Genomic DNA, 27,977 nt, shown 5'->3' with positions numbered 1-27,977 from the left:
AGGTTCCATGATTTGAATTATTTTGGTCTTTCAAACTAACTTATTTATTTAAAGTGTTAAGTAATTCCTTTATTCTTTGTGGTCCATCAAAGACCTGTATAATTGGTATTCTGAGCACCCCGGGATGCAAATCCCATATTCTCCAAAGCAGAAGTTAACCAAACATTCATTCAATAACAAGTATTCTTTATTTAAAAAGTTAATTCACTACATTAAAATGGACTGTTAGTGCTTCTGTAGTATTAAAAATAGTTTCCCAAGCCTCATTACTAGGTTTGTACGTGTTTAGCATGTGAGGCCATTAGCACTGGGCTGAGGTTTTCAATGTATATCTGTTTGTCTGTATCTATATATATGTACAGTTATATAGTACCAAGCTCTTTTTTAAAAGAAATCATAAAATGAAACCTCCATATGTAAAGTAACTAAAAATATTGCTGATAGGGCTGAAGCACTCCCCATTTACCTCCATTGCCTTTTAATGTTTCCTCGGGTGTCTCAACAGACCTCTCCAGGTCTCAGATCCACTGGACTAAGAAATAAAAGTTGAGGAAGGGCATTCTGATAACTCCTGGATGCAGAACTCTCAGGGTTCCTCTCACATGGGGGCAGTGGGCAACCGGACCACTAGTAGAGGGGTTGAAAGATACATAGTTTCCCTTTGCTAATCCACTTGTAAGTCATTCATATGTTATTCATGAACCAAAGAGAGTTTTTCTCTCTTCCCCATCCCATTTGTCTGCAGAAGTGGAGGACCCTAGTCTTTGAATATATGTGACAGGCCTCCTCTAGATCACTGTATGGAGAAAACAGAACATACTGGGTCTCAGAGTTCTGTATTTCACACACCTATGGAATTAAATATGGAAGACCAACATGAGCTTCCCATTGTTTTATTTTGCCGAAAAGGATACTTCTAAAACAGCCACTAAAGAAACCTTTAAAAAGTTTTGCTACTTAATATGAGAAAGGGCATTATAATAATAAAATATTGGGAAGACTACAATCTGAGCATTATCCAAGAATCAATATTGACAATTAATAGGCAGAAGAACACTTTTTCTTTTTAGAATAAGACTCCAAAATGAATCCCAGCTCTGCCAATTATTACCTCTATGACACTGGCTAAGGTAATTAATCTTTCTGAGCCTCATCTGTAATTTGTAAATGAAAGATGTACCCCATATGATTTTCAGAATGCAGCCAATGAATAGATTCACATTCTTATGGTGTTTGGGGCACAGTAGGTGCTCAATAAATATCCATTCTCTTCCTCCTGGACCCATTTCTTCCCATCTCCTTTTACTTGCTTCAGAGGATTGTTTTAATCAAGTAAGAAAATGAGAAAATTCTTGGTGAACCATAATGCACTATTTAAATGAAAGGTATATAAGACCTGAGGTGCTTTGTTCTACATACACATTTTCCTTTCCATAAGATGTGTGGATAAGGGGGGCAGTCATCCTCAGGAAATAAACCTAGTGCCTTTGTCTGATTCCTTGAGGACTCACCTGGCCTTTTGGATGAAACTGTATATAAATATAGATGTTATTGTAATAAATACTGTCCATATAATACATACAATGTTTCTTCTGCCTGTTTTTCAAACAAAGAACATTAAGCAGCCAACTCACAGATTTTCCTGCATGGTAAACTCTGTAAGGTGTAGTTAAAAAGTCCATTGGAGTTGTAAAGCATTTGGAGTTATATTGCATTAAGCACTATTGCATTCAATCTACCGAGCTATTAAGGTGTTTTATAATGGGATGTAAATATTTATGGCCTGTTTGAGAATAACCAAAGAAAAGTGCTTTTCATTATTTTACTTCATATCCTATTAGTCAGGCATATCTTTTAATGTTTCAACTCTTTTATGGCTTGGGAAAGTGATGTCAACTTTTGTACAGTATGTGGCTGGGAATTAATTTGGCTACTTTTGTTACTGTGTCAAGTTGCCCAGGAGATGCTTTGTCTGACAGTGTGCCTGGTGAACACATTGTACATTTTCTTGTGATTCTGTCCATACCAAGTAGAGCTGGAAGAATTTTTCTATAGGTGCATCATGAATAATAATTGTCCACAGCTAACAAAACACTCTAACTTTCTGTAGGGAAGCCTGGTAGTATCACATTGTAAATGCGATTTGGATACCTCTCAGGTAGAGTTTTAAGTTGAGTAGAAGTATTTCTGCTCTTAATTCCTTTTCCATAAAGAAAATTGAAAAATAATTGCACTTGCTTTTTCAAGAGTCAAATTCTGTTTTTAGGAATCAGCCTTGGTTCTGAAGTTTTCATATACCACTCTATTATCACAATTGGAGGTAGTTCATTTAAATTCAGTAAAGGGTATAGAAAAGTCTGTAAGATATGCTTGTTATTAAGGAAATAAGAAAAGTTGATGCTATTTCCATGATCATGTACTGTACTTGAAAACATCTAGTTATAGAAAACAGGAAAGGTTAAATACTCAAAAATAACAATTTAAAACCACTTTGTTCTCAAACCTGTCACTACAGTTTTTGTCAGATAAATTTAAATCCTGGTAATTGGTTTATGCCAAAGGACAGAGGACAGTCATTTCAAAGCTTTCCTATTCACAGACTATTAAATTGCCAGAAATAACAATCACAACAAAGTGACACATAATTTAGAAAGAATGTAATGTGTGCTTTTAATCAGAACGACGGGTAACAAAAAAAATCCCTACTAATAACAAGTGTGGAAATGCTAGGATAGTGTTGAATCCAGCAATGGTCACAAATAAAAAGCAACTGCTTGACAAGGACAGCTGTGAATGATCTGTGTGCCCCTCACATCCTCCCCTCAACCCCAATAAAAAAAAAGATATTCTCATTGGAACTACAGTAACAAATGCAGATTTCTTGCAAGACCATGACGGCTCTGCAGTAAGTATCAAATTGGCCCATTTTAGATCTGTAGAAGGATTCTTTCAGATATGAAGACTTGAGAGCAACTGTAAAGCTGTCTTTAGTCAAATCCTTTGAAATTTAAAGCGGTGCTCTTAGACCACCAAGAACTGCAAGACATGCCAATTGATGTTTATAACAACTTAGCCTTCCAGTTCTTCCTATCTGATTTTATTAAATGTCTGTCAAGGAACGTATTTAACTTTGATGTTTCCAACAGGAATTCATTGGCTTTAACTTTTATTCTATATTTTAACAGGCAGATAATAAAAAGAATTATTTGCATGTTGAATTTATACCTCAGGCTATCTTCACACAGAACAGAGGTCTGAAGTTGTTGTTATTACGGTGTGATTTCCCTTCTTAATAATAAAGTCTCTTGAAAAGATGGAGATATCATAAAATGGGTTGAAAAGGAATTTTCAACATAATTTTGATGGACAGAATAAAGCACTTACTATTATTTATAAAAGAGGATGTCTTTAAAATGGATCCCTTCTCAATGTAAGGTAGTTAAGAAAGTTAAAAGGAAAACAAAGCTACTTTTATGTTACTTAGGTGTTAGAGACTGTATGGAGAAATCCCTTCACTTGCAACCCATTAGATATGATCTGGCACACCCCAAAGAAAATTTTTTTAATCAGTAAAACTGACTAAAAAAAGATAACACTTATTTGCTTGGAAATGGCAAACTACAAAAATTAAGTGAATAAAGTTTCATTGCAAAATTGTATTGTTTTTAATTTACTGTCAACACATTTTTTAGAGTTCAACTACCTAATTTGAACTCAATTCATTAATTTAATGGGTGGGATTAATAAAATAAATCTGTTGTTTTTGAAATCATGAATCAAACTCTGAAACTGGGTGGGTTCCTTCTGCCAACTTGAAAATAGGCCCGTGAACTCTCCCACTCTCATTATGTATATTTGGTGGAAAGTTCCTAGCAATGTCTTGTCCAGGTGACACGTAATTTCACTCACCAAAAAATTCAATGAGGATTTCCACAGTTACTTCTCTCAATTATCATGCCACTTTTTTAACCATTTTCCATTTCTGAAGTGTTCTCATTTTGGGCCATTCCGTAAGGGAAACATTTTATTTTCTGTTCATTTTTTTTAAGAGCTAAAATGGGGTTATCATTTGCATATTATAAAATTTACACATGCAATTCAATAACTTTTAGTTAATTTACAAAGTTGTGCAACCTTCACCACAATTCAATTTTTGAACTCTATTCATATTTGTTTTTTAACATTTCCATGTTTTTAGTATGTTCATTACCTGCTTGTCTATGAGAGAAGGAGGGTGTTAATAGCTCAATAAAGGAAGAGGGAAAGGATTTTATAGGTAAAAGGTTTGGCATTCATTCATTTATATTTTTATTCATCTATCTGTTCATCTAACACTTATTCAGTCCTTAGTATGAGCCAGACATGGAAGTGAATACTCTTATAATAGATTTTCCAGACATAATCTGGCAGGTGGACAATTTACCTTATTGCTACCATAAATGTGATAGGTGTTATCATAGGGATATATGCACAAGGCACAATGGAAATGCATAGAAGAAGCCTAAAGGCAAATAGATCATGGAGGGCTTCCTGGAGGAAGGGCATTTTGAAGGGTGGTAAGCAGAGCCAGGCAAAGAACAACCATGTTAGATTGTAAGTGCTTGTGCTCTCATAGCTCTGTGCTTTGTCTCTAAGCCTATCAATTTGGGGCATTTGGCAGACATACCAGGGCCTAGAATCCAGGCCAGGGGAGGCAAGAGGAGAGATGAGGCTGGAGAGGAAAATGAGGACCTGACCCCAATGGAGCTGTGAGAATAGGATCATAATAAATCTTGATTCACCAACAAGGAAATTCATATAACTTATTAGATTTTCCTGGTTATGAGGAAACATTGTACATTGTGATATTTAGCTCTCTGCAGGGTCACTGGATGGAAATGTCTGAATATAATTGGGATTTTTATGTGAGAAGCTAGGGCTCTCATTTTCTTTCAAGATCAACCTATGATTATCTCTTATTCTGACTTCCATATCATTTACAAATGCAGTTCAAAGTTCCTGACTGCTGACTGTGAGGGGGAGAGAGAGAGAGAGAGAGAAGAGAGAGAGAGCATGTATGCAAATACTGATAGCATTTGCCAATAAATTGCATATGGAGAGAATTTCTGACAGTGTTTTTCAATTTCAGCATCTAAATTGGCCCTGGTCATCATTCCAGGATTTACTCCCAAAGTCAAGGCTTTGAGGAGGCTGAGGGAGGAGCTGCAGTGAGCACTGTAGGACAACGAGACTAGCACCCTGCTTAATGTGGGGTTACATATTCTTTAGGTGTTGACATTGCAGATCTAACATCTTGGACACTTGTGCTTCTCTGTATCTTATATTGCCAAGAAGCCAACGGAAAAAGCCCCAGTATGTACAGCTTCAGCTAGCTGTGGATAATTAGGATGTCTGCTTCATGCCCTGACCCCCTGGGAGGAGGGCTGGCTCAATCCATTGGTATGGATCGTTCTGCTAGTGTAACAGGGTGGTCAATTACTGCCCACCGTGGTAAGCAGACTGTTGTGTTGAAATAACTGAAGTACACCTGTAGTTGTAAATAGTCCGTTGTCTGCCAGAAATGTGAACGCCGTCCTGGCCAGGTGAACCACTTTAATCAGAAAATATATACTCCATGCAGTATTCTCCCTTACTGGTCAAATGAAATCAGTATTTCCAGTGAAGACCCAAACATAGTTTCAAGAACATTTTTCTTCAGCAAGAGCAAATTCTAAAAGAACTTGGTTTTTTTTTTATTACCTGAATCTACACACTGGGAAATTGTGTAGATGAAGGTAGAAAGCCCAATCCCTTTTATCCAGTCTGATACTAATAAAGCCATTAACAAGGTCCAATTGGAGCAACAATGGATAAAGAAAGAAGAGCTGAATTCTTTAAGATCGGTCCTATTAAGTTAGACAGATGTCAAGTTTAATCAATCTGGAAACTGCAAGGGCTTTGGCAAATGTCCTTTTTTTATATTATAAAGCTGTTTTCAGTGGTTGCACAGTTATAATTATCCTTCATAGGTATTATATAATAAGGGAACTTTTCATTGGTTTTATTTATCTGTACCTTATAATAGAAAAGCTTCCCAGTGCATTGATTTTTTTTTAAATTTAAGAATTAATGTGCACACAAATATTAAAAACAATTTATATTTAAGATGTCCAAGTATTGGGCACTATATTTATTTATGGTTTGAAAAAAGTGATTTAATGTATGCATGTGATAATAGGTAGGCATGTTGTGCTTTGTTGACAAAGTGGTTCTTTCAACTATCATTTAAAGGATTTATCAACTGCTGACACTAGCTGTTTCTTTTTCTACTGACTGATACCTGGGAATCTAACATTTTACAATTAGAGATTTGTTTCTTTGCATTGAACTTTCTGGCTCAAGTGATAACAATCTTGAAAGAGGTAACATGTGAACACTTACAAGTTTAATATATCTTTTTCTTAAATGCTGATGGGTTAAGGACAAAGTATGTGGATAATGGGCATTAGTAAGGGTTGAGGTGGTAGAGCAGAACGGATGGTAAGAGATTACCAGAGGAAGGAGGAAGGTGGAGGCTGGGAGTTTTGGAAACTAACTTCATGATCCTGCCTGGGGTTTGAGCAGGTCTTTGGATTCTTAATTCTACCAGTGAATATTTATTGAATACCTACTCTATATTGAGTACTGTGCTTAAAATTTTCTTCCATTTTCCCTTTGGATGGACCAACAGATTGTTGAACAAGAAGTAAAATTGTGGATTCAAGGGATAAAATAATCGGTGGAAGCTCTCCTGCCTGTAGCTCCCTCAAGCAGGCTTTATAGCAGGAGGCCTCTATTTGTCTCTATAGAAATAAGAAGATAAACCCATTCTAGTTAAAACTAACAATTTTTATAAACTAGATGTTTACATGCAAACTGAGGTTGGGTAAATGTAGATCCTACTTCAGATTCTAGAGCACAAGGGACTCCCAAACATTAGGCAGGGGAGTTAAGCCTCATGTTACTCATCTGAACAATGAGGAACATTGTTATACCTTCCTCGTATGGTGCTTGTGAGGGCTTTATGTAAAACGAAAGCATACTTAAAGTGTTTTGCATACTGTGCCTGGAACTAATGAGGAAGCACCCAGTAAATGAGATGTTACTGTTGCCTGCATTGGCAGGAGGAGAAAAGTGAGAGAAAAAAGCATTAGGGAGTGAGCACCTGATCTAGCCAAAGGTTAAAGACATCTGGTAAAGTGAAGGACTTAGAAATGCCAGTCGTGTCATTTTTTAAAAGAAGATTAAAACAGTATTACAGCAAACAGTATTGCAACAATAATACAAGAAATCAAGCAAAGCAGCTATTTCCCCGATACAATTGTCACCTCAGATTCTAGCAATCCATTAAAATTTGTTCTTGCTATCCACGCCTGTTGACATGCACACACACACAAATAACCATAATACAGGTGGGATTTTGCATTCTCTGCTTTTTCCCTTATGTGGTTATTTATCTGATATTATACACTAAACTGTTTTTAGATCTTTTCATTCTAATGCATCTTGTGGCAATGAAAATCTTTGTGTTTGTAGTTCTGCATCTTTTCAGCAGTTTACTTAGAAGAAATTTCTGTGATAGGAATACCGAGCCAAAGGATATGAGCATTTTATGTCTTTAAGGGTATTGCCAAATGGCTTTCCAAAACGGCTTCCCAGTTTGTGCCACCACTAGTAGAGAATGGGTGAACACACAGTCCTCTTGACAGCCTCACTGACAGTGTGAAGGCACTGTCATTATTTTTAATTTTTTTTCTGTAATAGATGTAAGGTATCTTTCTATCTGCAATTCTTGGGTAGCTAGTATGGTTGAATATTTTCACATGTTTGTTTTCTGTTGGTATTCCCTCCAATGTAAAATTATTTGTTTGGGCCTTTACCCACTTTGATGTTGGAGCAGTTGGGCAAAGAAGGGAACCTACTATGCTCAGACTTTGTTCTTGACACTTGAAATGCATTTTCGCATTTAATTGCCGCAGCACCTCAGTGAGGCTCATATTCCTACCTGCCTTTTTATAGGTGAGAAGACTGAGTCTTGAAGAAATTAATTCATGCTTAAAGATGAATTGCTGATAAGTGGCATTCGTTAGATATTTTTTCTTATCATTTTATATGAGTTTTTATGTAATATAAATATTAACTCTTTGGGGAAAATATTTTCAGCAAATATGGATGACAATCTGTTGTTTTCTTTTTTCTGAAATTATGCTATTTTTGCTCTGCAGAAGCTTAAAATTTTTCCACGATTGGAGAGATGCTAGAGTGGTAGATTGGGCCTCAGCTTCTATTTTACTTTGCTACCAAGATCAGTTCAATGAGGATTAGAAGTAGCCAAGAGACGGAACTGTGTATGGATCTTTTGTTAATGACTCTGCAATGGAAAGTGTCTTCTAGCCCCTCCTGTGATTTCCCGCAGGATGGGAGCTCCCGTGAGCTGTTCGAGGCCATCTGTGGCTAAGAGTGCTGTGCTCCTAAGCGACTTGCTGGGTGGTCTGCTAGGTTGTTGTGTGGTCACCGTATTTGTGCTGTGTCCACTTCTGCCAAAAATATAAAGAGCCCCATGATAGGCCACATGTAAGACTGCTGGCCTCCCAGTAGGACCAACAAGGCTATATGGCTGGTGTCCATTACAGATGAAGTCATTAGCCATTGAGTTTAGTATCATATCTATTCAGAGGAAGGACAGAATCTTGTTGAAATTGGGTGGAGATGCTAAGAAACTGTAGCTATGTTTCTAGAAGCATCATCTGGATGTCTGTCAATGGCCTGGCCTAGAAGTGGATGGTCTGGATTAGGATGTGAACAGCAGTGCCGGAGGTTGTGTTTTGGAACAAAGGAGTTTTAAGGGCTCCTTGTAGGGCAGAAGGGCTATATGCTACACAGCCACTTGGAATGTCCCAACAGATCACTCAGTCTGGTCTGCCTCCTGGTGCACCTGACTGCAAACCAACTGTCATCATGGGGCATGATGTCACCTCCCAGGACTGGACCTGGAAGGATGGGAAGATCCAGCCTCCCCATCTGGGGGCTCAATCCAGAAAATAATCAGGGAAGCCTTTGCAGCAGGAGATGAGTGAACTCTGTGAAGTCAGGCCAACTGCCAACATTGCCTGGGCTGTTAAGATCTGCCCACCTCAGCTTTGCAGACACTCTGGCAAAGTCTGAGAAAGTGCTTTTGGCTTTCGCCTTCATCACAGCACATGGTATTTTTCCTGACCAGTGAGAAATGGCAGCAGTTTCTTTCCCTGAAGAGTGAGGTCTGGTCTCTGATCTGGGGCAGGACAGAATTCCCAGTGTCTCAAGCACTTTTCTCAGTAGAAATGCATGTTAGGAATGCCCTTCTTTCTTGGATCCTTGTTACCTACTGTAACTTTGTTGCAGTGTTGGACTGGGCTCTGGTCCCAGGAAGTGTCAAAAGCACAGGGACCTCATACAAAGAGAAGGTGAAAAGGAGTACATGAGTTGACAGTGATGACACCTTTCTTTCTACATCCTGTTTATATATATATATATTTTGGTTGAAAACCTGAGCTTGTAGAAGAGGAGACTAGTAGGAAGCTGAAGCTGAACTGGCTGGAGCAAACTGAGTAGTGATGGCCAGGACACCCAGAGATCTGACACAGTCACTGAGGCGAGCTGTCCTGTGAATCCTTGTAGTGATCGCTGGGTGGCTGGGAGTTAAGGCATCTCTGCAGTCCCCGGAGAGACTGGAGCCGCCCCTCAGCAGTGCTGCGTAATCATGGATAAATCATGACTTTGTCTTCACATTCCACCCCACAAAATGAATGGTCTCTATCATATGAGAAATAGTCCATAATCATTATTTCAATTAACTCAGTGTTTTCTTAACTGCCTTTTTAAAAATAAACATGTCAAAGTAAGTGTTTTCTCTCTGAGATTCTTAGTTTTTTCATAACATAAGCCTTATTTGCTTAAGGTATCTTATGTCTTAAGCAAAGTGCATGTGACTTGCTCTCAGGTGCTAACTGTCCCCATGGTGGGATGGTGACTGCTGGCCAGCTGTCCCGTTACTGAAAGACACAACCCACCATAGTCAGGGTGCAAACATCTCAAGGCCTGCACATCGCACCACAGGCTGACTGTAAACCTGGGGCTAGTTAATCTCAAGTATTGTCCTTCGTAAACTCTTCTCCTGTTACTTAGATGTCTCTTTCATGTCCCGACTTCCTGCTTCCTGCATTCCTGCTATTTATAGCATCCCAGGAACAAACAGCTCCCAAATTTCTCAAGAGGATTTACAGTTGCTACTTGCAATTCCTCACCCAGCTCACGTCTCCATCCCTTGCAGCCTATATGTTGCTGTAAAGCATCTGTCTTCCCAAAGGTGAACAGTGACATCGTTGTTCGGACCACAGGCCTGTTTCTCAGTCCTTGGCTTTTTGATCGTTTTTTCCTTGTTGGTCTTCCATACTCTGACTCTTGCTCCTGCAATAGTGCATCTTCTCTCCTTCCTTCTGCAACTGCTCCTTCTTGGTCCTTTTCTTCTTGTGGCACCAAAATATGCATGATTCCCAAGTGCTTACTTCTCTCTGCATAGACTGTCAGTGACCCGAAGCACAACATGACCATGACTGTCGCCTCCCTTTGGACACTGCCGGCATCTCGGCTCCCAGCCCCAGATCCCTCAAGCTTCAGTCCTACATGCTTACCTGTTGCTTGCTCTTCCCCTGCACAATCTGCTTGACACTTCAGACTCCACATGCCTGTCACCGGACTCACCTCTGCCCGAGACTGTGCTCCTTCTGACATCCCCTTTTCTGCTGATGCTGCACCAGCTCTGATACTTCAGAGTAGACTTTCCATGTGAGGGGCAAGTTCTGTTTGGGCAAAGTCTTTTAAACCCTCATTTTTATCCCCACTCTCATTATCATATTTCACCTCCTTTTTTACTTCTTGCTTGGGTTTCTGCGGCAGCCTCTTTGCTGGGCTTTGCGACTTGCATTCCCCATCCCAGTGCTCCTGAGGCACACAGCACACTGTCACAGTGGCTGGAAAAGGCAGTGAATCACGATCACCAGCAGGGAATGGAGCATGCGGGCCATTTCCCACTAGGAGGCATATCACAATCTTTGGAATCAGAGTATGTACATTGAAACAGTCCTACATGTAGGTGATTTGTATATGCCGCAAAGGAGAGACATACACCTCCCCCTCTCTGCCTCTGCTATCCTGAACATCATTCTTATAAAGATTTTATGTTCACTTTTTGTTCTTTTTTATATGCGACTGACAGATTAATTTCCTTGATACTCAAGAAAGATTAAGATACAGTTCTTTCCCTGCTCAGAAGCCTTCAGTGGTTCTCTCCTGAGTACAAAAAATCCAAACTCCTTAACCTTTCATCCTTGACAAACCTGATCATTATGACTCCTCAGGTCTCTTCTATGCCCACCCTATCTTCCTGAGGAATTTCTCTGCCACCCCCAGGGTGCTTACCGCTGTCTGGACCATACCAGCCCTTTGTTTGAAATGCCTACTCCCTTTCCTCCACCTGGATCCGGCATCACTTCTATCAGGATATCTTCCAGGTCCTGGGGTTTGAAGGACAAGAGGTCCTTGTGATCTCCCACAAGCACCATTGTGTGAGGCTCTGTCATACTTACATGTAGAGACAACTTTTCTCCTATAGCACAGTGTAAATATTTGGAGAGCAGAGAGCCCACTCCTTAATTTTCAGTACCTAGGACTTGAGCAAATTTTATCTTGGCTGTCTGTACTACTAGAGTTTCTGAATTTTGTTTTTATTTTTAATTTACCCCTCTTCTAATACAATTAAATACTTCAGAGTGACTTATCATATTAAACATGAATGACTCAAAACATTCAAATAAATATTAAAAACCAGTGCAGCCCATGGCCCAAGTCAGCCTACAGCATGTTTTTGTAAATAAAGTTTTATTGGAGCATAGCCATGTTCACTTGTTTACATATTGTGTATGGTTGTTTTGTTGCTAGAGTGGCAGGGTTGAGTTTCTAGGACAGAGGACTTATGACCTTTAAAGCCTCAAATATTTATTATCTGGCCCTTTACAGAAAGTTTGCCAACCCCTGACTGAGATCAGTGATTCCCAACTGAAGGGAGGTGAGAGAGGGAACAAAGGAATGGAAGACAATGTGCAGACTCAGGATTATCTAGGGTAGGAGTCAAGTGAGAATGCTCACTTTCATACAAACCAGTTACTAATCAAGAATACTTTTCTCTTGAGGCAACATCCTTGCCCACTACAAAAGCCTTTTTTTGGACTTTTTAGTCACTTCTGCTTTGTCCTACTGCTGTAGTGAATCAGTGTTATTGCTGAGGCTGTGTTGTATCTTTCTAGTGTGGTAGGGAGGAAAGAAATGGTGAAATCATTATACCAGGAACTCTCAATAAACTAGTAATTGGAATTGAATAGCAAATTTAGTTCTTTGATTCCTCCCTACCAAAGCAAAAAGCTAACATGACAAATTCAGTAGCTTTCCTTGGCTAATATATGGAAGTATGCCCATCTGCTCAAAAGGACAAACTTCTCAGACCTACAGTCAAGAAAAAATCTGTTGAATTGTTTCCAAGAGACATAGGAGACAGTATGTTCAGCTACAGTTTTACAGAGGATCTAGCCAATATATTGAAATGGCCAATTCTCATTACATTAAATTGCAATTCAGGAAGTAGGTTAGTACAGTCCAGGGACAATGGTTGGTGATGCCCTAACTTGTGGTAAGAGAGCTCAGAGAACCTAGAGAATTGGGTAACGTATTTCTCCACTGAAACATTAGTTGGCTCTGGCAGGCCCTGAATATGGGTCAAGTAGGAATAGAGTTTCGGTGATTGCTGGGAGTGCACGTGTTCTGGGGTGATGACTAAAGAGCGATTCATAAACTGGAAGTAGGTGGCAAAGCTGACATTCTGGTAGGAAAACAGAGAAGTCTTGTGCATTTTCACCTGGCGGGCTGACCACCACTACTCCACATGGTGGTAGGCAGGCGAGGTAGACAATGGCACAACTTTATGTAACTTTATATTATATTTTATACAACTTTATATAGCAGTAAATAAATCATGAACTATCACTTGGATTTATATAATTATTAATATCTGCAAAAGTCACATTTAAAATGTTATTCTGGAGCTCAGAAAACTGAATGATATCACCCATTGTGCCCACTGTGTTTAAGTATTGTTAACAGAAATTATAGGAGGGTTTGATTTTAAAGAATTAACATTTGGCATCTTTTTCTAGGCCTCCAGCAAATAGTGAAAATTTTAAATACATTTTTTTTATTTTTTGCATTATTTTACATATTTGTTTATTTTTAACATGATTTTCCTATATAAATAATTTGGAAGATAAGAAAATCAAAGTTTATGCTATAATGAAAATACATATCTTGCAATACAAATACTTTCTAAGGTTTATGTAAGAATTTTGTCAAGTGAACATGAAATGTGAATTTCCTTTTCTGCTTTCTATATAGTGTACTCCAAGGTAGCAAAAATAATTGTCAGTTATTGAATAAGAGAATAATTCCATTTTAATGTTTTTTTTACTTTTCTAAGACATTCTAAAAAAGGTGGCTTAGTAATTTAGTGTATTTTGGATAATTTCATAGAAGGACAGAGTTACAGGTAAAGGAGTATAATTGCAAAATGATTTTTTGAATGATATTCATTAAAAAATTATTAAAATGTTATTTTTCATTTTAGCAGACCGAAATACATCTTATTTACATGCCATTTGTTCTTCTAAGCACACTGAAGGCAGGGCTGTCTTAGATTGGTTCCCTTGGGGTTTGCAAGTTGTTACCTTTTGCCATCATACATACGGTGACAACTGAAGACAGGAGTACTGCTCTGCCTGTGGTGCAGCTGCCATAACTGTGACCTCTTGGGTATGCGAACATTTCATCCACTCCAACCCCCACCATGGAAAGTGTTTAAGTAGGAGAGTGGCATGATTAGAGCTGCATTTAGAAGCATACATCCCCCATGTATAGAAAGGATTGAAAATGGAAGTGGGAGATCAATTAGGAGGTCACGGTAACTGCCTGGGTGGAGGATGCTAATAATTTGAACTTGATTATTAGCAGTTGTCGACAGGAACAAGGTATATTCTGGACATAGAGTTCAGAGACAATGTGGGGCCTCTCTAGTGAAGGCTAACGCTGAGGTTATTGACATGGGAAATGAATAATTATAATGAAGTCAAGTGCTGAAGTGGAGGGCAAGGAAGGAGTGGCCAATATGAAGTGGGAGGGGCTACAGGAAGTTGAGATGGGACTATTTTGAGAGACCTGTGAGACAATCAGAGGAATCGCCAAGTAGTTAGTTGGATATGCAGTTCTGAAACCTTGAAGAAGAGGCCAGGCAGGATCTATAAATTTGGGGGCCATTTCATGTACTTGGGATTTAAAGCAACAAGAGTAAATGAGATTGCCTGGGGAGAGAATATGGTATGAGAATAACAGATTGTCCAGACCAACCAAAGATTGAAAGCAATAGCCAGAGAGAGATGATAGCAAATCTGGGGTTAAGGTGTAATGTTAAGGAAGCCAAGAGCAAGAACAAAAGAGCAAGTGATTCTGTGTCTTCAGTGTTGCTGAGAAATTGAGAATGATGCAGATGAAAAATGTTCCAGTCAACCAAGCAATGTGAATAATTTTTACTAAGAGGATGGTTTTGAGTATAGGAAGATAACCTATTTGGAGTGGATTGCAGAATAACTAGGGTAAAGAAACTTAGTCTGAGTGTTAACTCTGACATTCTTGACTGTACAGGGTCTTAAAGGGAGAGGATAGTAGCTGAAAGTTGGTATGTTTATCCCAGATTCCCAGGTGAGAGATACTAGATTGTATGTAGGTGAGGATGGGGAGGAGCTTGAAGGCTGCTGGTACTGAAGAGAGGGAGGCTTGCTGATGGGGTTTCTGGGAGGCTGGAAGGTTTGGGATCCAGGACCCACATGTAAGTCTTGGCCTTTGAAAGCAGGAAGGACATTTCTTTATTGCAATTGGAGGGAAGGGCAAATGGTTGCTGACATAGCTTTTGATGTAAGAATGAGTATTTGAATGTGCATTGTTCAATATTTAAAACAAATACTCATGATTCATAGACTCCAATAACAAAGAGGAAGACTGATGGAGTGCACACCGGAAGTAATTGTATGTAAACATCCATTTGGGTACTCCTATTTTCACATCTCTTTCAAACAGAAATACCTTTAAATTAAAACAAATGGATCTTTTCTTGTATCTGTACTTCCGCTGAGTGGTTGTTATATTGTTCTTGGTTCCACTTTTCTCTTTTGGCTCTTATCTGCAATACATCAGTGTTCTGTAGTCCTACTGAATGGCAGAAAAATCATTCTCCATGCACGAACTTTCAGTGCTCGTAAAGATATTCATTTGTAATATTAGAGCTGTCACATGCCTGCTCCTTCATCTAGCAGTGTGATTTACCACTACCTGTAGCTGTAAGAAGGAACACAGTTACTTCTACTCTCCACTTTTCTGACAGTTTTAAAGTTACATACAAGTAACCTTGCCTCCTCTGGCAGCTCCAAAATGTTGTCAGACAACCAATCTGTCAAGAGTACTGAGATTGTCTTTAAATTCAATGATTTTGTATCATTTATTCCTGTAACAGCAAGACAGTTGCAAAGTGATATCCAAATTTGAGATACCATTGGGTACAGTCATTCAAGATATTTCAGGCCCTTCCTCCTCATGCATAGGTAGCCTTGGTCAAAGTTACATTCTGGGACCCCATTCCCTGCCTCCCCTTCATTCCTCAGACAGCCAGTTTATTTTCTGTGTCTGAGCCTGTATTTTACTTGTCTCCAGTTGTCTTACACATCATAAAAATGGTAATTACTAAGATTTATTTGAATGGCATTTTTTAGGTTTATAGTCACAATTTTCAAGGCCCTTTCACATATGTTCCTTCTAACAGTCTTACGAGGAAAAATGACTAGTGATTATTAGTTACCCCCATTTTCTAGAAAAAGCTACTGAGGCACAGAGAAATCAAAATGGTTAGCCCAAAGTTACAAACCTATGACTGCTAGGGCCAGGAGTTGCACTCAAATATTCTGTTTTCCTGTATCCTTTCTTTTTTTCCATAACATGATGGAAAGCACAGAAACTTCAAATAGATTGAGATTCAAATCCTAGCTTGGATTCTCTGGCTCTCAGTTATTCTGCCTAAAAAGTGGAAAAATAATACTAAATTTATATGGTTTCTTTTTCCTAAGGAATAAACAACCTAATATATATCAAGTCAAATCGTAAAATGCAGGCATACAGAAAGGCACAATAATCTTTTGTTATCATGCTAATCATGAGCTGATAGCACTCAGGGGCTAAGAAATCAACACAGAACTATGAGTATTTGCATTTAAATCTACCTCTTGGGAGGATTCTGATTTTAACCTCCTTTTGGTTTTAGCCGCATTCTGAGTCAGTTTCCTGGGTGAAAATCAGAGGTAATTGGATGTAATTATACCTATGCTGTGGCATATTATCAAAGATGAAATGATCCTGACCCATTTCAGGCAAGTAATGGATCTCCTTGCAAGGTAGCCAAACATCCATGCTAGTCTCATCACCTCATCTCCTCCCCCTCCCTACTCCATTCCATCATTCCAAGCAGAAATTGAATTGAAGAGCTGACAACTTACTCTGATTTCTGTAGAGATGGTTGGTGTAGTGGACATCTGGGATTTGTTTGAATTCCCATCATTCCTCCTTCATGATGGTACACAATTTCTTTTGGATAATTAAAGGCCTTCATGAGTGGTCCTAGTAGAAGTATTGTTTTTGGCTCTTGATTTCTACTATGGAAGCTGAAGGGTCCAGAATTTTCCTGTCCCCATCTCCTGGTGCTTAGATTTGAACAATCTACCACTCTGTGGGTGTGGGTGGAGGATCTTTGAATCCTGAACATGTGGCATTGGATAGGAGGGGCAGGTGGGGTCATTCATTCATCATGGCGGTTCTGTGCTGTTTAGACTCACCCTTAACTGTGGAGCCTGCCAGTTAGCCCTTTGGAGTGCCTGTGCTTTCCAACCATTCTCAAGCTTCCTGTCAATTCCGTAAGCCCTCTCATCGCTTTCTAGTAAGTTCCCTTTTGCTAAAGCCATCCAGAGCTGGTTCCTCTTGTTTGTCACTGAGAACCATGATTATACTTTTTATAATTGGCAGTGGTCATCTGATTACTCCTCAGCAGTATTATAGTGACATAAAAAGGTGTTAAAAAGAATGAAAATTTGTAGCCATCATAGTTAGAACATGGTAATAGTAAGACAAGTTATTGGAATTGATTTTTTTGATCTAGTCAGCATGATGTCTTGGAAAAAATCAAGAGACCTCTGCTTGAGTTCTTTTTCTTCTAGTAATTAGCTATGTGATCCTAGGCCCTTCACATCTTTGGGTCTTGATTTTCTTACCCATAAAATGAGGGACCAGAAACAGAAAAGCTTTCACTTTTTGTTCCATTTAATGGGTCTATGATTCTAAGCATTGCCTGAAGATTGACTCTGTGCAAAGCGTGTGCAAACTGTTGAGTTGGTAAAGCCCTCATGAGCTTTTATTGTGAGGACAGCATATAATTACATGAAGCGAGTACATAGTATTTCAAGATGAAGTATGAAAATATATACTCAAATGGGTGGTTCTGGTTGTGTGCACTGCAGACCTGAATTGGAATCATTGAGAAGGACGTCAGAGAAGTACATCCCAAAGGACAAATACATACATGGCAGATACAAAGGGAGACAGAATCTCATTCTCATTGCGAATCAAGAATGAGCCAGGCATGTTTAAGAGCAGATACAGGAAGCAGCTGATTTGTTACATTTTGTTTTAGCGGTTGATAATTTGGGGCCACTTTGTGAAGTTCTTGGTTACAAAGTGAGAAATTTGAACTTTATCTTATAGCCAGTAGAGAGTAAATCACTGCTTCTTCTAAAGCAGTACAATAACGTAGAGAGGATGGTATTTTGAGACGATCAGTTTGGCACCTCTACTAAATGGATTGAACCTGGGAGAAACTGGGGGCAGGAAGACCAGCTAGAAGCCTACTGTGATGGTCCACGTTTAAGGAAGTGTGGGTGAAATCTAAGATGGGGCTGGAAACAAAAAAATGGATACATGGTGAAGAATCACCTGAATTTCTGACCTGAAGGTGAAGGACACAAATAAAGAATTAAAAGAGATTTTTATTCCTGTTGGTTGGAAAATTCTTTCAGAATATTAAGCAGATCATGATATTTTTCCTCTCAAAAACTTCCAGTAGCTTCCAGTGATACTTAGAATGAAATTTGTCCTTACTGTGGCTAACAAGAAGCTACATGTCTGAGCTGTGGGCTACATCTGTGACCTCCTTCCTACCACCAAAACTCCCTGTGGCTCAGCTATGTTGGTATCCTGTGAGTAGTCTTATTAACCAAGGGCCTTGGTCCTTGCTGTTTGCTCCCTTTCTGGAATGTTCTGCCCAGGCTGTTTGTGTGGCATTGCTGTTTCAGCAATATGGGTAACCTAAAAGGTACTTCTTCAGAAAGGATTTCTTTCATCATCCTCTGTTAACTGACAACACCTGCTGCTATCTATCCCCTTACAGTGATTTATATATCTTCATAACAACACAGATGACAATATAGCCCACATTCACTTATTTATTGTCTATCTCTTATGTCAGCTCAGTGAGTAAAACTACTTATTTTCTACTACTGCGTGGCACTTTGTGGGTGCCCGTATATATTTGGGCACTAGTTAAGTTGTCCAAGGAAACAAAAATATTGATATGAGGATAGAAGATTCTCAGTTTGGTTTTGTGAATGTGAAATGAGCTTTGGTGTCCCACAGTATAAAGGTTATTCTGTATTTTGAATATGACATACTTTTTTCTCTAACAAATTAACTCCTCTCCCCAGCCTAGCCAACCCTCTTAAAAAGTGTTTTGATTCTTGTAGAAGATAAAGCACAGTGATTTGATTCTAATCAAGGATTAGCAGCTTTCAAATAATTTGTTAAATTCATCTTCAGTGGTGCCCAGAGCTTTTAAACAGGGGGCTAATTTGAACCAAAGGAGATAAAGGTGAGACATGTTAATTCAATGTCCTATCTATCTGTCCATTTTAATATAAAAATCAATTTCTAAAGTACAGTTATAAGGGAAAGTGATTTGCCTAATTTATAGGCCAGGCTGTGTTTCCCCGAAGCTGACACCACCCCTACTCCCTCCGTTTCTTGGCAGCCCTGCTCTCCGAAAGGGCCAATTCACTCATCTTTCTGGAGACATTTGTGTCATCCAAGCTCTCTCACTGTCATGGCTGCAAACAGCACATATATTTCCTTATCACTTAAAATATAAACACACAAAACACCCCCTTGTCGACTTGAAGCATCTAAGCAACAAGTATAGGTATTTGGCAACCTTGGAAGCAAGCATAGGTCTCTCATTCTCCCCCAGTCCAGTATAATCAGGGGAAAGCCACCCTGCAGATCCGTAAAGCCCATGAAGTTGTATTGGAAAGATAAATTGGAGCAAAGGCCCTCAGGGTGAATGAGAAGGTTTGTCCCTGGTCTGATCCCTAGTTGCTTTAATCCCCTGGGCCAACACAAGGTAATAGTGGTGGAGGTGATGGACCCAAGAAAGGGAGACATGCTTGTGTTTCCTTCACTTGCAGCCAGTGAACACAGGTGCTACAATAGCCAGTGTGGTGGTACAGTCACCTTGGAAGAGTTGCACGTGTAGGGTTCAGTGGGAATCAGAAACCCTAATCTTGTGGCAGGAAGATTCTCAATGAATTAGATGGGTCCTGTGTTTAGATTCTGCTCAGAATCCCAGAGTTGTATAAACTGAACTGAAAAATGTAGCTCTAGTTCAAGGATAATATAGAAAGGATAAGATGAAAATGGAGCTGAGAGTCAAGTCCTTATTTGTGGGTGGGAGGGGAGGTATCTATTTTCACTCAAGAAAAAAAAAAAAGAAAGTTCATTGTTTTAACAGATCCTTAACATTCTCCAGATTAGCCTTCAGAGTCCTCTGCCTGTCTCAAAGGAAAACTCTGCTGGTGCTTTAGAGAATGCTCTCTCTGTGGGGTGTTGGGCAATTACATTCCCAGTAGCAGCAGGGTTCTTAGTAGGAATGGGCTTGTATTATTGCTGCTGGCGGATGAGGCCAATCATAGCAGGGGCCTGGGTGGTGGCCTTTGGAGGTGGGGGGTAGGAGGAAAGGGAAGTTGCTTTTATATTCCATTTAAATATTATACCATCAGAGTATTCGAAGGATGAATTTCTTTTAGAGTAAAAATTAGTAAATGTGTGTTAGACTGTAAACAGGTATCTTAAAATATATGGCCTAGTGTAGCACTCTTACATCTTGAAAATTATTAGAGGTAGTAGACTGCAACTTGGAGTGGTAGGGCAATGTTTGTTTGCTCTAGACATTGATCTTTGTCAGCAGTAGTTTATGGGCTGTATTCACATTGTCAGGTCCACAGTGTGGGAGATGGCGTTCCAGGCAGGGGGTGGGAGGAGGGGCATTGAGTTCTTGTCCCAGATTTTCTACTGATGATTTCCTGACACCTATAGGTGTCTTAACATCTCTGAGCCTTGATTTACTCATTTGCATTAAGAAGGAATTGTTTTTCAACCTATCTTGAGGGAAGGATCCTAAAAAGAATTTGGTAAAGCTGTGAATTCCTCACCCTTGTTGAGTGGTTCACAGGTTCTAAAGCCCAGTAGGACTCCAAGGTTAAGAGCTTTCCAAAACTATGGCATCAAATACAAATCACATATTTGAACCCAAAACAATTTCATTAATTGTTTATTTGTAACCTGCTGTCTTTAAATTGCACTTCCAACTAGATTTTCCATTTGTTATTAGTGAGACTGTTTCATTAATCAGGCAGAAGGAATGATTCCCAATTACCTGAGGGTCCCAGGGGGCTGATTTCTAGGGAAGTTCATCACATATACAATAGGTATGTTACAAACATAATTAAATGGAGGGTGGTGTGCTCGTCCCTAAAGTTGGGTCTCCACATCTAACTACTGGTTAGTATCAGCCATAACCAAAATTATCTTGTTTACACATTATCCAACAAGTTAATTGTTTAACAAAGAGTTTACAAATTGATTATAGATTGATTAATGGCCATTGACAAACACAATGTTCTTGAATTTCACTCAATCAGCATTTTTATAAGATTTACCCCCTGTGACAAAAGGATAATGATTTACTTAAAAAAAACAAAACAAAACATTAACCTCTGGAGTGAGAGCATAAACAAAGAAAATTGCAAAGCTGGCCAATTAATGTTGCAGTGAAATAGGTAAGACCCAGGGCTTAAAAGTCATGGAGATCTGGGTTCAAATCTCTTACTAGATCTGTAACCTTGGGCAATCTCTAAGCCTCTCTTTCCTCATCTGTGAAATGAGATAACAGTTAACTCAGAGCACTGTGATGAAGATTAAATGAGGTAATACAATGACGTGCTTATCGCAGTGCTTGCTAGCAATCTAGTTACTATTAGTTTTATTAATTTTATTATATCTGCAATAATGAAAAAACTACATTGACACATTGAAATCATTCAGCAAACAATTGTTCACTATCTGCTGTAAACTATGCCCCCAAGAGATTGTGGATATAGCACTATTTCTGCTCCCAGGAATACACACTGAACTGAAATGATTTGCTTGCACCAGGATCTCTTCTGCATGACAGTGAGGCACCATGTCTTACTGGGCTTTTATCCTTAGTTCAATAAACAACTCTGCAACAACCTCTTGCCAGTCACTGTGAGCTCCCTAGGGACAACATCCAAGCTTCTATCCCAGCCTTTCATGAAAGGGTCCTTGCCTACCTCTCAAACATCTCTCCTCTCTTTTGTATATTAAGCTCCCTTCAAACTACTCTGTTACATCCAATGAATCCACTAGTCTGTTCCATGTGTTCATGACTTGGTACCCGTGGCTTCCTTGGTGTATAACATCAATGACTTTCCTTTGTTAGTGATCATATCTCTGTTGTGCACCTACTGTGTACTATGTTATGGGTTGAATTGTGTCTCCCAGAAAATATGTTGAAGTTCTAACTCCAAGAACCTCAGAATGTGACCTTATTTGGAAATAGGGTCTTTATAGAAGTAATCAGCTTAAAACGAGATCTTTAGGGTGGGCCTTTATCCAGTATGACTGGTGTGCTTCTAAAAGGGAGAAATGTGGGCACACACACAGATGCTCACAGGAAGAGCGCCATGAGAAGGTGGGGGATTGCTGTAATGCATCTTTTAGCAAAGGAACACCTAGGGTTCCCAGAGCTAGCAAGAGGCCAGGAAGGATTCTCTCCTCTAGGTTTTGGAGTCAGCATGGCCCTGTGACATCTTGATTTCAGTTGTCTAGCCTCCAGAACTGTGAGACAATAAACTTCTTTTCTAAGCCACTCAGACTTTGATATTTTGTTATGGCAGTCCTGGGAAACAATTACGTACCATATTCTAGAATCAGGTTGAAATACAGAATCATAAACTTTTAAAATAATAATATACTTTTGTTACTTCCTTTTCATGTGTGTGAATTAAGGATGACAAAATGCATATTCTTGGTTTCTGTCAAGGGCTGAGCAAATAGAAAGGCGCACATAAATGCATACTGGTGGATGGAGTGAAGCAAAACTGTGCTTTGAGAAAAGCTCTGGTTAGAAGCTACTAATTAGCTAAAAAACTGAGTCTCTCTAATTCTCAATTTTTTTAATCTGTCAAAGAAGTCTGGGTTTGTCTCCCAGATCCTTTTTGAATCAGACATACTATGATGCCATGTTCTGGATGAAGCACTATAAATTTGTGAAGTTTATTTTGAAATAATTGTACATTCACATGCACTTGTAAGAAATAATAGAGAGGGATCCTGTGACTTCTTCACCCAGTTTCTTTAAACATAGGCATACCTTGTTGTATTGTGCTTCACTTTTGTGCTTTGCAGACAGTCGTTTTTACACACTGAAGGTCTGCGGCTATCCTGCATCGAGCCAAGTCTTTTGACACCAGTTTTCTAACAGCATTTCTAACTTTGTTTCTCTGTGTCACATTTTGGTAATTCTTATGATATCTCAAACTTTTCCATTATTATTATTATATTTTTTATGGTGACCCATGATTAGTGATCTTTGATATTATTGTCATTGTTTTGGGACACCATAAACTGTACCCACATAAGGCAGAGAACTTGACAGATGTGTGTGTTCTGACTATGTTGCCAACTGGCCGTTCCCCCATCTCTCTCCCTCTTCTTAGGCCTTCCTATTCCTTGAGTCACAACAATATTGAAATTAGACCAGTTAAGAAGTTGACAATGACCTCTAAGTGTTCAAGTGAAAGGAAGAGTCACATGCCTCTTGCTTAAAACATTGCTAGAAATTATTAAACTTAGTGAGGAAGACATATTGAAAGCCAGGCAGACCCAAAGGAAGGCCTCCTGTGCCAGTTAGCCAAGTTGGGAATGCCAAGGAGGAGTTCTTGAAGGAATTAAAAATGTTACTCCAGTGAACACTCCAATGATAAGAAAGCAAAACAGCCTTATTGCTAATATGGAGGAAGTTTTAGTGGTCTCAGTAGAAACTTAAACCAGTCCCAATTTTCCCTTAAGCCAAAGCCCAATCCAGAGCAAGGCCCTCACTCTCTTCAATTCTATGAAGGCTGAGGGAGGTGAGGAGGCTTCAAAAGAAAAGTTGGAAGCTGGTAAAGGTTAGCTTATGAGATGTAAGATGTAAGGGCAGAGGCCATCTCTGTAACATAGAAGTGCTGATGAAGCAGCAGGAGCTGATGTAGAAGATGCAGCAAATTGTCCAGAAGATCTAGCTAAGATCATTCATGAAGTTGGCCACAGTGAGCCACCTTCAATTTTCAATGTAAATCAAACAGCTTTCAATTGAAAGAAGATGCCATCTAGGACTTTCACAGCTAAAGAGAAGTCAATGCCTGGCTTCAAAGCTTTAAAAGATGGGCTAACTCTCTTTTAGGAGCTAATGCAGCTGAAGACTTTAAGTGGAAGCCAGTGCTCATTGGTTGTTCCAAAAATCCCAGGGTGCTTAAGAATTATGGTAAATCTACTCTGCTTGTAAGTAAAACAACAAAGCCTGGATGGCACTACGTACATTTACAACATGGTGTACGGAATATTTTAAGCCCTGTTGAGACCCAATACCTAGATGAAAAGACTGCTTTCAAAATATTACTGCTCATTGACAATGTACCTGGTCACCCAAGAGCTCAGATGGAGAACTAAAATGAGATTAATGTTGTTTTGTGCCTGCTAACACAGTACCTATTCTGTAGCCCATAGATCAAGGAGTAATTTTGACTTTCAAGTCTTATTACTTAAGAAATACATTTCGTAAGGCTATAGTTGCCATAGATAGTGATCCCTCTGATAGATCTGGGCAAAGTAAATTGAAAACTTTCTGGAAAGGATTCTCCATTCTGGATGCCATTAAGAACCTTTATGTTTCCTAGGAAGAGGTAAAAATACCAACCTTAAAAGGAGTTTTGAAGAAGGTGATTTCAACCCTCATGGATGGCTTTGAGGTATTCAAGACCAGTAGAGGCAGTAACTGCAGATGTGGTAGAAATAGCAAGAGAACTATAATTATAAGTAGAGCTTGAAAATGTGACTGAATTGCTTCAATATCATAATAAAACTTGAACAGATGAGGAGTTTCTCCTAATGAATGAGCAAAGAAAGTAATTTCTTGAGGTGGAATCCACTCCTGGTGAAGATGCAATGAAGGTTGTTGAAATGACAGCAAAGGATTTAGAGTATTATAAACACTTAGGTGATAAAGCAGTGGCAGGATTGAATCCAATTTCAAAAGAAGTTCTACTGTAGGTAAAATGCTGTCAAATAGCATCACCTGCTACAGAGAAGTAGCTTGTGAAAGGAAGAGTCAGTTGACAGGGCCAACTTCATTATTGTCTTATTTTAAGAATTGACCACAGCCTGATTAGTCAGCAGCCATCAACTTGGAGGAAGGCGCTCTACCAGCAAAAAGATTGCAACTCACTGAAGGCTCAGATGATAGTTAGAATTTTCAAGCAATAAAGTATTTTTAATTAAGATGTGTATATTGTTTTATTAGACATAATGCTATTCACAACTTTAATAGACTATAGTATAGTTTAAATACAACTTTTATATGCACTGGGAAATCAAAATATTCATTGGACTTGCTTTACTGTGATAGTCTTGAATCCACAATATCTCTGAGGTATGACTGTGATAATATTTTTCAAAGCAGTTTTTAATATAAGCTGTATTTAAGAGAGTGAGACATTGACAATGTTTTTCACAAGCAGTTCTTTTTACCTACCTGGCTTAAACAAGATATTAAAATCTGACCTCTCGTCATCTTTATGGTAAAATCCTTGGTCTCTTTGCTTCATTGACCATTTTACCCACTGGCCTTCATCCTATTTAGTTTAGTCATCATCAGGGTGGTTCTAGGACTGGAGACAGTAGTCACTTTCTCACTGCTTTCTAGAGAAATGTGCTTGGCAGCCAAGATACATATTATCAGCATGATCTACTGCTTTTGTAGTCATAATATAAGGATAATATCAATAGCAATAATCAGAACTTATTGAACATTTAGTATATGTCAGGCCAGCCTTAAGCTAAGTTCTTGAGAATCATATTCTTGATCCTATGAAGTAGTAGGTACTATTATTACATCCATTTTACAGATACAAAAACTGAGGCCCAAGATGTCTAATGAATGGTTATAACTTGGATTTAAATGGAGATCTCACTCCAGAGTGTGATTTAACTGTCATGCCACAGGACCAGTGAATAAAGGGAACTCATTCATTATTGTTACTCTTAGTCGGCTGTTAAACTTGGCCTAAGACTTCTAAGTTCTTACCGTTATAGATCAAGTTTTGCATTGTGATGGTGTGGGCACAGGCTTGCTTCTTCTCTGCTAATCTCCCAAGTGAGGAGCAGAGAAAGCTCCTCCTGTTCAGGGCATTGGGCTCTGCTGTTAAGCCTGGGATTGAGACAGCAGAAGAGGGGATAAGGTGTCCTTCTAGCAGCTTCACCTTGGTCTCTGCTCTGGCCCCGCAATGTGACATCCCTTTCAAAATAGAAGGAGAGTTTCCACCTGATTTCACTCTCATTGGCAATCAGTTATGCCAAGGAGCCATTTCTTTCAAAGGTCGTGCAAAGGAACCTTAAACCATGTGCAGTAGGCTCATGTCTAAATTATTTACTTGGTTTATGTTGTCTTGTATTAATGACCTTGCTTGTTAAAAACACCATACAATGGCACATAGGGTGGTTTGCTGTTAAGGATCAACCCATGCTAATTAACCACCTTTGTTTGATGTATCAACATGGTTCAGAACTGGGGCAAATGTCAACCCAGTTTAAGATGTTTGTATTTTCCTCTTGGCATTTGCATTTTTAAGCCTTTGCTTATTTGCTCCAGGTTCTTACCTCTCCTCTTGCATTTTCTTGATAACTTTTCATCTGTCCTTCTTGATACTTTGTTGTCATTTAGTCTGGTCATATTTATGTACATTTTGTACATAACATTTCTGTATATTTTATCCTCAGCAGTCTAGGAAGAAACTATACTGGCCAGGTCACATTTTGTTCCACAGTACCTGTCCAACATAGCTTTACTTTAAAAGGCAAATAATATGATGTCACAATATGCAGTCCAGGATGACAGGATGTTAACAGTTCCCTACTTGGATTCCTCAAAGATGCCTTCCCCTGTGTTCCTCATTTCCATGCGTGAAGAGAACCCCAGGAAGCAAGAAGAGTACCTCCGAGGTCTAATACATGAGGTCTAATGCACTAACTGCAGCATGAGCTGGTTAATGAGTAGCTAGCGCTGGTCTAGCTGGGTTACAGGAAATGGGCTGCAGGAAAGGTGTGTTCTGACAGAAGTGGTAAGGCCTGGGGCAGCACTGTCAGCAGGGTGTCGGAATTGCTGATAATGTAGATAGGCGGCAGGGGGCGGGGATGGGATGGGGGGTGGGAATTGGAGAAACACAGAGGGAGGCAAGGGCTTCCCACCTGACCTCTTCATGCAGCCAAGAGTGGGTGCTGGTTCCAGGAGCCCAACATGTGCTGCCTTTCATTTCCTTTCTCCTGTGTGACACCATTAGCATAGTATCCTTGGAATTTGACACCCTGCTTCACAATGCAGCTGTGGGAGGAAAAAAATCTGCCTTAATAGAGTTTACCCACTGCCTTGAATAGTTGAAAGTGTGGCCTGGAGTTATCTGGAGCCAATTGCTGTCTTTAGCAGCTGAGTAAAGTCAAGACTCCCTTAGATGTCTTGTTTTTTGCTTTGTACCTGAACCAGGTAAATAGGATTGTTATTTGGAGATTTATTTCTAAGGTAATGGAGGGCTGTGTTTGAAAACTCAGGTGTCTCCTCAGGGCTGTGTTTTAAGTATTTATTACAATTAACTCTCCTGTCAAACATATACAATATTTATAAGGCCTATGGAATGAAAATTCTTCTTATTTGTTAAGGTGTTAAATAAGACATATGTTCTATGTGTAAATATTAAAGGAAAAGCCCAGGTCAGGTTTGGTGTTGAATCTGATTCTGTTTGATAACTTGCAGTTCTTGTTGGGGTAAGAGATTCAGCACAGAAATAATTAGAACAGATCTTTCCCCCCAAAATATCAGTGCTACTCCCTAGATTATGGCAGACCCAGGATAACTTACACAGTGCAATGCATAAAGCTTGCTAATGGTTATTCACTTAGATGTGCAAAATACAAAAGGCTCTAGGTTAAAGCAATGGCTATGAATCATTTATGAGATATTATCTACTGAAATGGATTGGATCCATCTGTTATAGCTGGAGAGTGCTTTGTTGTTGTTTATATAACTTCATTTAATTTTGTTTACAGTATTCAAAATGAAAGAAGGATTAGGG

General features: G+C 39.2%; 1 long non-coding RNA gene across 2 annotated transcripts in view; it reads left to right on the top strand.

Moving 5' to 3' along the window:
• LOC108391909 (uncharacterized) overlaps positions 1-27,977 on the top strand; it is a 146,066-nt gene that overhangs the window by 65,889 nt on the left and 52,200 nt on the right. Inside the window, exon 5 of one of the 2 annotated variants that reach the window (XR_012133387.1) lies at positions 3-27,028. The exons of the other annotated variant lie outside the window; for it this stretch is intronic. This is a non-coding gene — a long non-coding RNA (uncharacterized lncRNA). Of the gene's footprint in view, positions 1-2; positions 27,029-27,977 lie in introns of those variants that run through there. 2 annotated transcript variants of the gene reach the window in all.

This window comes from Manis javanica, chromosome 7 (assembly GCF_040802235.1).
Source record: "Manis javanica isolate MJ-LG chromosome 7, MJ_LKY, whole genome shotgun sequence".
NCBI lineage: Eukaryota > Metazoa > Chordata > Mammalia > Pholidota > Manidae > Manis > Manis javanica.
This window is presented reverse-complemented; position numbering and strand designations above follow the sequence as displayed.